General features: G+C 40.9%; 1 pseudogene; it reads left to right on the top strand.

The window, feature by feature from the left end:
* Positions 1–2,532: 2,532 nt before the first annotated feature.
* LOC148532431 (5S ribosomal RNA) lies at positions 2,533–2,657 on the top strand (annotated as a pseudogene).
* Positions 2,658–5,073: the final 2,416 nt, after the last annotated feature.

Below are 5,073 nucleotides of genomic sequence, written 5' to 3'. Positions count from 1 at the left end.
ATTTTATACTGGGCCATAAGCTTTTTCTATGACTTTTTACATTTACTATATTACCACCAGTATATTCTTGAATAAGTAAAGAAGTAAGAGATCTAAGAGAAAATGTGTTGCTCACCTACAGCCATGGTGATAACAGTTATTTTTTTAAAAATAGAAAGGGTCTCAAAAATGCCTCTTTCCCTTGACACAATGTATTTAGTTTGTATTCTACAGAGCGTACCTAGCTGCAAGTGAACAAAGCTTGCCAGGCCTTGTAAAAGAAATACAGGACACAACATAAAGAATCACTGTGCTATAATACTCAAGGATATAAATATTATAATTTATGAATTAATATATAGAACTGCTTCCTTTTAAGATAGTAGAAACTTGGGCATATATATTTCGTTATTTTACTTCATCATTGTAAATCATAGATATAAATGTTCAAAACTGGTACATAATAATCCACAGATGTAAGTATTATAAAATAATGTAACATTGTCAAAATTTAGTAGCAATTATGTGGTTAGTAAAAGCAATGGTTTGTTAATCAGATAAATAGTCTCATCCTTTACTGGCATCCCAGTGAGGCTCTAATTAAGTCCTCTTGTCTTGTATAGATAATAGTAGTTTGTTATTAGCAGCACATAGTAAATTAAGTTAAAGTGCATGTATATTAGTAACGTTCCCTAGTAATCGTTACCACAAATACTTAGCTTGATCTCAGGTGTTGGAGCGTGACCACAGTAGCATAAATGCTTGTTGTTCCAAAGATCACAGCTGCTGTATTAGAAAAGCTGTCTCTGTATGTGAAGAGTATAAGCGGCTCTGTGCGCTCCCAAGTGTAACGGGCAGCTTGTTTGTTCCAGCTATGGTCAGCACACCTGCAGCTGAGAGCATTGGGGTGGAAGTCCAGGTTGCTCAGAGTTGCCTTACACGAGAACAGGGACTCAAAGGACATACAGAAGGGCTGTGGAGGTAGACGAGCTGGTACACAAATGGGGATGGGGCGTCACATCCTGCTGTCTTGTGTCCTAGCTCGCCTACCTCCACAACCCTTCTGTATGCCGTCTGAGCCCATTCTCTTTGTAAGACAGCTTGCAGCAGCCTGGACTTCCACCCCGATACTCGCTGCTGCACCGTGTCCTGACCACGGCTGTAACAAGCAAACCGTCCATTACAGTTGGGAGCTCACAGAGAGCTGTCGTGAACTCTGAAATAATAATCATTTATGTGCAGTGATTATGTTGTGTACACCTATGGCCATACCATAATGGACATGCCTAATCTCATCTTGTAAGTTTAGCAGTGTTGGTTAGTACTTGGATGGGAGAGCACCTGGGAATACCAGTTGCTGTAGGTAGTTTTGTACTGCCATAACAGTTGCTTCTATGACTACTTACATTTATTTTATTAACTTTTTAATGAACTTGCTAGTAGTGAGAAGAGATCTAAAAGAAAAATTGTTCCTCCCCTACAGCCATACCACATTGGACACGCCCAATCTCATCTGATCTTGGAAGCTATGCCGTGTTGGGCTTGGTTACTACTTGGCACCTGACAGTACGTCAAAGGTTAGTAGCATTTATGTAGTTTGTAAAAGCAGTGATTTGTTAACCAGATAAATAGTCTTATCCTTTACTGGCATCCCAGTGCTGTTATAATAAAGTTCTCTTGTCTTGTATAGATATTAGTAGCTTGTTTGTTAGGAGCAGCACATAGTAATTTAAGTTAAAGCAAATGTAGCAAGCATGTATATTAGTAACTTTCCTTAGTAATCGTTGCCACAAATACTTTGCTTGATCTCCAGTGTTTGAGAGAGGCCACGCTAGCATAAATGCTTGTTGTTCTAAAGATCACAGCTGCTGTATTAGAAAAGCTGTCTCTGTATGTGAAGAGGATAAGCGGCTCAGTGCGCTCCCAAGTGTAACGGGCAGCTTGTTTGTTCCAGCTATGGTCAGCACACCTGCAGCTAAGAGCCTTGGGGTGGAAGTCCAGGTTGCTCAGAGTTGCCTTACACGAGAACAGGGACTCAAAGGACATACAGAAGGGCTGTGGAGGTAGACGAGCTGGTACACAAACGGGGATGGGGCGTCACATCCTGCTGTCTTGTGTCCTAGCTCGCCCAACTCCACAACATTTCTGTATGCCGTCTGAGCCCATTCTCTTTGTAAGGTAGCTTGGAGCAGCCTGGACTTCCACCCCGATACTCGCAGCTGCACCGTGTCCTGACCACGGCTGTAACAAGCAAACCGTCCGTTACAGTTGGGAGCTCACAGAGAGCAGCTGTGAACTCTGAAATGATAATCATTTATGCGCAGTGATATTTTATGTTGTGTTCTTACCTAGGACCATACCCAATCTCATCTTCTAAGCTCTGCGGTGTTGCATAGTACTTGGATGGGAGAGCACCTGGGAATACCAGTTGCTGTAGCTAATTTTATACTACTATATTAGTCTGTTTTATGACTATTTAAATTTATTATATTAACTTATTAATTCATTTACTGGTGGTGAGTAGTAAGAGAGGTCTAAGAATAAGTTTTGATCACCTACGGCCATACCACACTGGACACGCCCAATCTCGTCTGATCTTGGAAGCTATGCAGTGTTGAGCCTGGTTAGTACTTGTACATGTGTGGGAGACCACCTTGGAATACCAGGTACTGTAGGTGATTTTATACTGGGCCATAAGCTTTTTCTATGACTTTTTACATTTACTATATTACCACCAGTATATTCTTGAATAAGTAAAGAAGTAAGAGTTCTAAGAGAAAATGTGTTGCTCACCTACAGCCACGGTGATAACAGTAATTTTTTTAAAAATAGAAAGGGTCTCAAAAACGCCTCTTTCCCTTGACACAATGTATTTAGTTTGTATTCTACAGAGCGTACCTAGCTGCAATTGAACAAAGCTTGCCAGGCCTTGAAAAAGAAATACAGGACACAACATAAAGAATCACTGCGCTATAATACTCAAGGATATAAATATTATCATTTATGAATCAATATATAGAACTGCTTCCTTTTAAGATAGTAGAAACTTGGGCATATATATTTATTTTACTTGATCAATGTAAATCATATATAAAAATATTCAAAATAATTTAACATTGTAAAAAGTTAGTAGCAATTATGTGGTTAGTAAAAGCAATGGTTTATTAATCAGATAAATAGTCTCATCCTTTACTGGCATCCCAGTGAGGATCTAATTAAGTCCTCTTGTCTTGTATAGATAATAGTAGTTTGTTATTAGCAGCACATAGTAAATTAAGTTAAAGTGCATGTATATTAGTAACGTTCCCTAGTAATCGTTACCACAAATACTTAGCTTGATCTCAGGTGTTGGAGCGTGACCACGGTAGCATAAATGCTTGTTGTTCCAAAGATCACAGCTGCTGTATTAGAAAAGCTGTCTCTGTATGTGAAGAGTATAAGCGGCTCTGTGTGCTCCCAAGTGTAACGGGCAGCTTGTTTGTTCCAGCTATGGTCAGCACACCTGCAGCTAAGAGCATTGGGGTGGAAGTCCAGGTTGCTCAGAGTTGCCTTACACGAGAACAGGGACTCAAAGGACATACAGAAGGGCTGTGGAGGTAAACGAGCTGGTACACAAACGGGGATGGGGCGTCACATCCTGCTGTCTTGTGTCCTAGCTCGCCTACCTCCACAACCCTTCTGTATGCCATCTGAGCCCATTCTCTTTGTAAGACAGCTTGGAGCAGCCTGGACTTCCACCCCGATACTCGCTGCTGCACCGTGTCCTGACCACGGCTGTAACAAGCAAACCATCCCTTACAGTTGGGAGCTCACAGAGAGCAGCTGTGAACTCTGAAACAATAATCATTTATGTGCAGTGATTATGTTGTGTACACCTATGGCCATACTATAATGGACATGCCTAATCTCATCTTGTAAGTTTAGCAGTGTTGGTTAGTACTTGGATGGGAGAGCACCTGGGAATACCAGTTGCTGTAGGTAGTTTTGTACTGCCATAACAGATGCTTCTATGACTACTTACATTTATTTTATTAACTTTTTAATGAACTTGCTAGTGGTGAGAAGAGATCTAAAAGAAAAATTGTTCCTCCCCTACAGCCATACCACATTGGACACGCCCAATCTCGTCTGACCTTGGAAGCTATGCCGTGTTGGGCCTGGTTACTACTTGGCACCTGACAGTACGTCAAAGGTTAGTAGCATTTATGTAGTTTGTAAAAGCAGAGGTTTGTTATTCAGATTAATAGTCTTATCCTTTACTGGCATCCCAGTGCTGTTATAATAAAGTTCTCTTGTCTTGTATAGATATTAGTAGCAGCACATAGTAATTTAAGTTAAAGCAAATGCAGCAAGCATGTATTTTAGTAACTTTCCTTAGTAATCTGTAGATAAGTGTAGATAGCTCAATTAGTGCGCAATTCCTCATGCAGCAGGACAAACGTGATTTTTTAGAAAGGTATCCCAACCTTCACCAACACGTGAAATAAGTAGAAAGCAAAAATCACATGACCTGCGCTTAGTGCAATAATCCAAACAGGGGTGGTATTCCCCAAATCTTATTCAACTCTTCTGTGTTGTTCTCATATATGGTATCCCATAATCAAGAGCAGAAAGAGATATACATAGTGAAGTACAATTTAGTAGAAAACAGAAAAGAGAGTCCTGTCAACTGACAGTCCTCAATGAGCGTGAGATGTTTAAAACATCAGCATATATCCTGGGAATACTGCTGGGCACTGCTCACCTCCTCAACCGTCCGGGCTCTGCAAGGTATCTGCCAGCTTGGATTTCCCCCGTGTGTTCCGACGCGTTTCGATACCTATGTTCTGGGATCTTTCTCAAGGTAAGTTTCAATGGTGAATGCTGAATAAGTCCCCCCACAGTCCTTAAGTACTGCCTTCATCCAATCGTTATCCTCCTGTCACAGCTGTTTCTTAAGTGTACATGGACTACATGTCCCATGATCCTCTATTCTAATGGCCACGAGACGAGTGTTTCCCATATGTCACTTCCGGAGCCATTTCTCAGTGTGATGGTTTCCTTTCCGTCGCAGTGAATCTCTAGACATAGATCAACTACCACGTCAATGATTCT

The sequence above is a fragment of the Taudactylus pleione genome, unplaced genomic scaffold, assembly GCF_031769625.1.
Source record: "Taudactylus pleione unplaced genomic scaffold, aTauple2 ptg000077l, whole genome shotgun sequence".
In the NCBI taxonomy this organism is placed as follows: Eukaryota; Metazoa; Chordata; class Amphibia; order Anura; family Myobatrachidae; genus Taudactylus; species Taudactylus pleione.
The sequence above is the reverse complement of the archived record's forward strand: the minus strand, read 5'-3'. Positions and strand labels throughout refer to the sequence as shown.